Consider the following 9,051-nt stretch of genomic DNA (forward strand, 5'->3'; position numbering starts at 1 on the left):
CCTCCCTCCCTCCCTCTCTCCCTCCCTCCCTCTCTCTCTCTCTCTCTCTCTCTCTCTCTCTCTCTCTCTCTCTCTCTCTCTCTCACACACACACACACACACACACACCACTGCCCAGTTTTTGCTCCTAGTTTCATGACAATCATCCTGAATTGAGGGTTCCCCCTGAGTCTTCAGCTACCTGCACTGCCCTCTTCTGGTAGGGTGTGGTATGAGCCCTTTATTCCACTAGAAAATGGATCTTTCAGAATTTCAGCATAGCTAAGAGCTGGAAGGACCCACAAAGAATCCCCCTCTACTAATGTATCTGACAAAATAGTCACCGAACTTTTAAAAAAATTTCTAGTGAACAAGGACTCACTAACTTCTGAAGCAGGATAATTCTAGTTTTAAATCTACATCTGTAAATTCCACTCATTGCTCCTAATTCTGCCCTCTGCAGTCAAGCAGAACAAGCTAATCCCTTTTCCCTGAGATAGCCATTCCAATAAGTGGAGGCAGTTATCATGTCACTGCATCTTCTCTTCTCCAGGCTAACCATCCCTTTAACTATTTTTCATATGACATGAACATGAGACCTTTTACTATTCTAGTCATCCTTTATGTGCTCTCTAGATTATCAATGTCCTACTTAAAATATGGGTTCAGAATAATAAAAATAACTAGCATTTATGGCATAAACCCTAAAACCTTCACTCTAAGGATTGTAGAGCCCTTTGCAAATATTTCATTCTGTCATCACAACAAAGCTGAGATGATAAGTGCTATTATTATCCTTATTTTACAGATAAGGAAACTGAGGAAGATCAAGGTTAATGAACTTGCTCAGGGCCACTCAGCTAGTGTCTGAGGCAGGATTAGAATTCAGGGCTTCCTGACTCCCAGGTTCAGCTTTCTATCTATTTGGGCCACCTGACTCCTGAATGCAATATTACAAATGTCATTTAACTAAAGATGAGTACAGTGGGATTATTACTTTCCTAGTCCTAAGTACTCTGCACTTTTCTTAACTTAGTCTAACCAAGCTTTCATGTCTGCAATGTCACATTCTTGATTCGTGTTCAGCTTGCAATCCACTCAGACTCCCAGACGGTTCTTAGACAATATGATGTTTAGATGTCCTTCCTCATCTTATATTTGTGAAGTGGATAACTTTCACGTTTTTCTTATATTTCATTTTCTTAGATTGGACCAAATTCTCTGGCCTTAAATGGTGGGGAAAGGGATTTGTACTCATTTAGTTACATTTTTATATTACTGTGCCCAGGGACCTTTAATTTTTAAGCTTTAAGCAAACAGGTACACATTCCACTTGTAAACTTTCCTTGGCCTGGTAAGACCCTATCCCCATATGTACTTACTGACATGCGACCATCCTTAAAAGCCCCTTGAGGAAGCTGTCCCTGGTCACCAATTAGAAATAAATCATTGCTTCGAATCTTCTGAGAGAGTATTATACTCTTCTAAACACCTCATTATAGTCTAATTTGCATCATATTTATCTTTGTACCCTTATTCGATTATAAACTTTTTGGAGATCAAGGACTTCTCTTTTTATCTATCTCTTCTTTTTTTTACCCTAATTTAACACAATGTAAAGCATAGAAGAGTTAATAAATGTGTGCTGAATAAATAAATACTTCACATACCCTGAAGAACCCTAGAAAGGTAAGGATCCTTAATTAAAGAAGGAACAAAATTCTCAGTTTTAAAAATCATCATATTACAGCTAAAACTAAAAGGTTTAATGCTATCTTGTGGTTAGCCTTTTGTTCTCTAGGGGGCCTTTTAATTACAGGTTTATTTCATTAGGGGTTCTTGCCTTTTTAGGGTTTTTATAAAGGGCACAGCAGCTCTTATAGTAGCTCCACTGATTTCTCCCTGACTGATTGTTCAGATTAAAGGGTCATGAGGTGGTTGCCAGAGGTGGTAACTAGCATTATGGTCTCTAGAAAATTTGCTGACATGTCTCTTTAAATCATATAGAAAGGCACCATCAGATTTTCGTTTAAAGGTAGAGCTAATAATTTGTTTTGGATTGTTTTAAATGTATTTCACCAGGAAGGTCATTGGAGAGTACCAATACAGCCCTTGGTTTCTTTCAGCTGTTGAATTCCTCCCCAGGACACCCCCTCTCTCTCCCTACCCCCACTTTCCCTTTATAAGACTGTGTCTCCCTATGTCTCCCTGGCTGGAATTGCAGCAGTCACTCAAGGACTTAATTTTGTGACTGATCATCCTGGACACTTCAACCCACTTTATTTTATACTGGGTTAGTTTGCTAGATGGAGTCTCCCTTATCCCCTCACCCTCTTACCTGGGGGCTCAACACTTTGGTGCTAGACAACTAATTGGCTTTAACCCTATTTAAGTTCAGACTCCCAAGCTTTAGGGATCCATCAGCCTCAGCCTTTACCAGTAGCAAGGAGTAATAGGCATGTACTACTATGTCCAGCACTGTTTCTCATTTGAAGGATTATAATGCAAAAGACTTTGGGAACATGCTTAGGGACAGCGTACCTCTATGTGGAAGTGGGATCATAAAGCTAAGGACATCAGAAGCCATTTAGTCTACCCTCCCCTAATTTACAGATGAAGAAACTAAGGTCCTGGAAGGTTTAAATGATTTGCCTAAGGTCACATAAGAACAGGATTGAGCTCAGAACCTTTAATTTCATAGCCAGAAGAACTTTCCGTTGCACCATTTGGAACTATGTGCTTTATGTCTCTGTCTGTCTCTTCCCTGCTCCCTCCATCCCCCACATTCTCTGTCCTTCTCCTTCTCCCTCTGTCTCTCTCTCTCTCTCCTTGTATCTTTTTGTTCACTCTGTTTATCTCTCTATAACTACAGACTAGCCTTGGCACTGCTTGATAAAATAGTCTCACTTACACAATTCGTTGTTGAGAATCAGGTTTACTGAAAAATAGGTGATGCTGATGCTGATGTCAATGATGATGATAATGATGATGATGGTGGTGATTGCAATGATGATTCAGCATTTCTTAATACCTTATTAACAGAATCTTCTATCTACTTGTTATTCGTCACGACTACCCCGACAGGTGGGTGAGCAGTATTATCTCTTAAGAAAGAAAGGTGATGGGGGCTGAGGCTCAGAATAGAGAAGGGGCCCTTCTTTTAGATCTCACACCCCCACTCTGACTGGTACAGTGTTAGATGCTCCTTGCCCAGATGATTTCATTTTCTTTTCTGACCTCAACTTCTTAAGATACTTCTAAACTCACGAAGTGAGAGAAGTAGTCATGGCAAAATCAGGATTAGGACTGATCCTCAGGTCTTTTAGTTTTTTGCTTATTCTTTAAAATTTTGAGAATAAATTTAGAGTGACTCTAAATCAAGCATCTCTTTGCCTCTTGTCCTTCTTCTTTGTCAACCTCCTGTCATCATATTTGGGAGATAGGGCTCAACCTATTCTCCATCTTATTCTGCAAGCACTGATTGAGGAGATTATTTGTAGATTGATGGGGATGAGACAGTCCTTAGCAATCATAGTGGCTTCAGCTATCTTTAAGGATGCCAGATTGGTGTAATGAGAAAGGCATGAGATTAGGAGTCAACTGACTTCTAATTCTGGCTGGACTATTTATATATCTATATATATAGGTATATACATACATATATACATAATCTATCAGTCTATCTGTCAAAAGCACCTGGAAAAATCATTAATCACTTTGTACTTCCATTTCTTCTTCTGAAAAATGAGGGGACTAAACTGGATAATCTCTCATAAACCTTTTAGCTCTAAATCTATTATCATAGGTACTGTCTGGACCAGAGGATTTCCCTATACAATAAATGGTCTTCAGCTACTCTAAGTCAACTACATGTGGTGTCAATGTATACTATTTCATAAATCTTCCCCTAACAGTGCTTAGTACCAAAATAGTCTCCCTGTCCCTTGCTACCCCCATCTTCTTATCTCCTTCCTCCATTTCCAGGTATCCCACGCATATAGTTTCCCAAATGAAAAGTCAGCTCTATATGAAAAAGAGAGTCATTTTGCCACCTGGGATCTTCTGTCTTTCCACTTGCATTTCCATCCATTCATGTTTTCCTTTGGGGATATGCTTCTCTTCCCTCATAGGCAGCAGGATCTCCTAAAGGATCTCCTTATTTCAACTCAGATGTGCTTCAGCTCACACACGTTTCAATATCGTCATGCTCCAGTTGCCAGCCTCCCTGACCCAAGCTCCCTTCTCTCTGTTCCCCTGTCTAACTGGGATGCTAGGTCTTCCTCCCTCTTGTTTCCTCCTCCTTCTCTACACTCAGATGCTCTCTGATTCTCTACCCCCAGCTTTATCTTTTTCTCAATGTCTCCTAAGATTCTCTGGGACCTGAAATTCTATTCTCTCTCCTCCCTGCATCTGGGAGCCATTGTAGGTTTCTGTGGCTGGTAAATAGGGGTAATGCTTTCAGTACTTCACTGTTAAGTTCTAGGTTTGTGGTTTGCCCTAAACCTGACGTAGCACAGAGCTCTATAAACCTCTAGGTTTGTTCTAGCCTTCCTGTACTGTGCATGCTTGTAACAACTTAATAAAAACAGACTTGTGGAATGATGCCTACCTTCCTCTTCCTCACACCAGAAATCAGAAATTAATTTAGCTGTAGGGGTACAGAACTTATACTGGGCCACATCATATTCCCAGGTTATCCCAGAACCAAGGAGAGGAAACAGGGAAGAGGAAGGAAATAAGCATTTATCTAGCACACACTATGTGTTAGGCAGTGTACTAATTTCTTTTTTAAAATACTATTTTATTTGATCGTCATCACAACCCTGCAAGGCAGGTACTCTTATTATTCCCATTTTACAGTTGGGGAAACTGAGGCAAACAGATTTAAGCAATTTGCCCAAGATCACACAGTTAGTAAGTGTGTAAGGTCAAATTTGAACTCAGGTCTTCCAGCCTCTAGGCCCAACATTCTATCCACTATTTCACCAATTGTCTCTAATATTGATCAAATACTCTAATACTCTGGCATCACATTATTAGACAGCTACCAGTGCACCAAAGACAGACAGAATACCAGCATCTCAACATTAAAGGGAACCCCATAGGCCATCTGGTCCAACCTGTACAGATTAGGAATCTTTTCTCCAACACACCTGACAAGTGGTCTTCCAGCCTGTGTTTGAAGCCCCTTAGTGAAGACAGATTTGCTGTCTCCTAAGGCAGTTCATTCCACTTTTGAATAGGTCTAATAGGAATTTTTTTTCAAGTTCCAAACCAAAATCTGCCATAATACAACTTCCTTCTATTGCTCTAAGTTTTGCCCTTTGGCATATAATCTATACTCCAAACCTATAAATCATCTCTTCCCTTAATCCGAGTCTCACTTACCTCTAGCAGATCTTTGAACACAAACCCTCTTGTTCATCTATTGCCAAGATTTCAGAGCTCCCCTCTGGACTCATTTTACTCACTCCTCTCCTTTTTTTCTGATCCCCATCCCCGCATGGGGAAGAACATCACGATCATCCCTTCATTCAGTTTACTTCAACACAGGTTTTAAGTGACTAATCTACACTGGTAGGTAGGAAAAGAGGGGGGATTTTTCATTGAATGTTCTGTACACTAACAGGTTGATACCTCTATCACCCCCTTCAGCCCCACACCAAATTGGAGTATTTTGCTATCCTACACAAGTTTTGGATTACAAAAATGAAATCAGATAGTGATTCTCTGACCTCAAAGTTTACAATCTAGTATGAGCAATATGACCTGCACACAACTCTGATACAAATTAGACAATCAGTGCGAAGAAAAAAATCTATACATGATTCTAGGGAAATTTTGAGGAGAAAAAGATCATTTCTACCTGGTGGAGGCATTGGGGCTTCATAGAGGAAGTGGAAACTGAGTAGAGGCTTGAAAGGAAGGAAGGATTTCAATAGGTAGAATGGCAGGTGGAATTTATTTCAGGCATCTGAAGACAGTGTAAACAAAGGCTCCAAAAAGAAGGCAGAATGAGAATGGAAGGAGGCAGCTTGGTAGGAACACAGAGTGTGTAAAGAGGAGTACTCTGAATTAAGGCTGGAGGAGTGGGTTGGAGCCTGATTTTAGAGGTCTCATGAGTTTTTACTTTGTTCTATAAGCAAATGGAGAGCGATTACTTAGCAATGATATGAAAGATGGATTGGAGTAGGGAGAGCTAGAGGCAGGAAGACCAGGAGGCTATTTGCAGTAGACCAAAGAGAGAGGTAATGAGAGCCTGGACTGAGGTGGAGGCAGTAGGAGTAAGAAAGAAGGAGAATCTTCTAAATATTTTGGGGGTGGATTTGGCAGGACCCAGCAAGTAATGGAATGAGGGAGGCAAAGTCAAAGTAAGAGTCAAAGATGACTCAGGTTTCAAGCTTGGAATAAGGATAATGATGCAATCATTGATTTGGAAACAAAAGACATTTTAGATGCCATCTAGTACAATACCCTCCTCTTACAGATGAGGTGAAATAGTTTGTCCAAAGCCAACCAGCTGGTGGCAAAAGCAGGATTTGAACCCATGTCCTTTGATTCCAAGGCCAGTGTACTTTTTCCCCTCTGTACCACATAACCTCTTGTCAGCAGAAACAGAAGTTAGGAAAAGGGTCAGCTTTGCATGGGAAGGTAAGTTCTGTTTTGTACCTTTTACCACAAACTATAGTGTCTGATTTCTAAGTTCATAAGTGATGGAAATAGCTAGAGTGATTTCATCCCTCATGTTCCCAAACCACTACTTTCTTTGGAAGGCCATAACAAAAAGTGTTGTAGGGTATGGTGGATCTTCTATGCCTTGGGAGTTTAATTTTGAAGATTTCAGCTCCTGCAGAGGAAGAGGTCAAAGAGCAAAGCAGTCCCTGTATCTTTAGGAACTAGGGTGCATGAGAAAGAAAAAATTTGTATGAGTAGAGATAGAGAATTATTTCAGTTATTTCAGAGAGCGAGAGAGAAAAAGAGAGAGCCAGACATACAGAAAAAGAGAAACATAGAGATGGGATAGAGACAGAGACAAAGAGTCAAAAAGGGAGACTGAGAGACAAAAATAGAAAAAGACAGATGGAGAGAGAAAAAGATAGAAAGAGAGAGAGAGCAATCTAGAGACAGACAGATAGACAGAACAGAGGCAGAAATAGAGAAACAAAAATAGAGGGACAATGACAGAGATAGGCAAAGAAAGAGTTAGGGATAAAGAAAGAAAGGGAAAGAGATGCAAACAGACATCAGAAAGAGAAAGAGAGATAGTGAACTGGGATAGAGACAGACAGAGTCAGAGACAGAGATAGAAAAACAGTCAGACTGAGAGATAGAGAGGGAGAGAGAGGCAGTCAGACAAAAGAGAGATCAAGAGAAAGACAGAGAAAAAGACAGGGATAGAAAGGCAGAGAGCTATTACATGGTTGGGAGAAAGGAGGAGGGGATAGATACTGGACAGATTGTGAAGTGGGAGCTGGAATGGAGCATAAGGGGGTAAAAAGAAGCAGAGGAGAATGTCCTATTCTTGAGAGAGAGAACTACACAGAGGCAGGAGTGGGCTTGTAGTAGGCTGGCAGAGGGGCCTTCTCAGAGCTTGCCTGAGACTCAGAAGCAGAGACAGGGAGGTGGGTGGCAGGGAAGGCGTTGGGGACAGCTGTTACTTTGATTTTCCATTTAATTAGTGCTCTCAGGGGTTTGGATCTGGGAGAAAGTCTTGGACAGGCTTCCATGAGGGCAGACACTCTTTAGCTAGGCCAGAGTTGGGTGAGGACTTTGCATTTGCAATCCAAAGGAAAGGTATTTATACAATCCTCAGCAAAGTGACTCAATTGCCTTAGTTACTTTCTTCCAGGTCTTAACTTTATTACTGCAGCATACTAAGCTATGGTTCTACCTTCAAAGGCTAAGTTGGAATATCCAATAAAGGATAAATATAAAAAATTTGTGAGTATTGAAGTGGGAGCCCCCCCTCCTATTCACGCCCACCTAAGACTGGGGTCCAAGCTGAAGTGTAGCTCACTTCAGCTTACCACTTTAATCCCAGTCTAAGAAACTTAAGACAAGAATGAATCTGAATTCTAGGTTGGCACTAGAACAAATCCAATGTCTGCAACATCCTTATTCATCCTTTCCTGGATGGTTTCGACTATTCACATTAAGTCATTATGGAAGCTTAGTCAGATATCGTCACCCTAAGGTGGGGAATGATAGACAACAGAGTTCAATGCAGAAGAAGCTTAGTTTAGAATACAGGACCTGGTACAAATTGTGAAACATTTATGGAGCATTGCTTTACGGGATCCTCAGAGTTGCCACTTCTCGGACCCTTTCTGATCTCTATCCATGTCTACTGGTGCTCCAGGGAAGGTGAAATGCAGGGACGGAAGAGAAAGAAGTGTGAAAAGGAGTTGGAAAATTTGGAAAAGTCAAAGGAAGTAAACAAGAACAGCTTATCTTTAAGAAAGAAAACAAAGATAACAGTAGTTCCAAATACTTTTTCTCCATCTCCATTCCTCATTTGTCCTTTTGAAAATGAGGATCTCTATAGAGCAGTGATGGCAAGTCTTTTAGAGACTGAGTGACTAAACTGCAACCCTCATGCTGCATGTGAGCCACAACCCCCCCCCCCCAACAGTATCTTACCCCAGACAGGGGAGGGAGGAAGTTCTCCCATTGGTTTGCTGGGCAGAGGGGCAGGTGATATGAGAAATGTCCTTAGGCACAGTGGATAAGGGGAAGGGAGCAATCCCTTCTGGTATGTGTGCCAGAGGTTCACCAACACAGCTATAGAGGAATAACCATTTTTGCTACTACTGATACCACCACTGTTCTTTTTTTCTTTCTGTCCTCTCTTCCTAGCTGTCATTAAGCTTTTCACAAAAAATGCTTTGCACAAGATGGCCCTTAGCATGTATTATGGCTATGCTTATCTGCCCTTTTATCCCCCACTTAATATAAGCTTTTTAAGGGCAATACATAAAGTCCAGACTTTATGTATTATCTATCACTTTTCATAGTGTGTATTTTACAAATGTTTGTTCAGTTGAATTGTACATACTTCTCTATCTTCCCATA

Source organism: Gracilinanus agilis, chromosome 4 (genome assembly GCF_016433145.1).
Source record: "Gracilinanus agilis isolate LMUSP501 chromosome 4, AgileGrace, whole genome shotgun sequence".
NCBI classification, from domain to species: Eukaryota; Metazoa; Chordata; class Mammalia; order Didelphimorphia; family Didelphidae; genus Gracilinanus; species Gracilinanus agilis.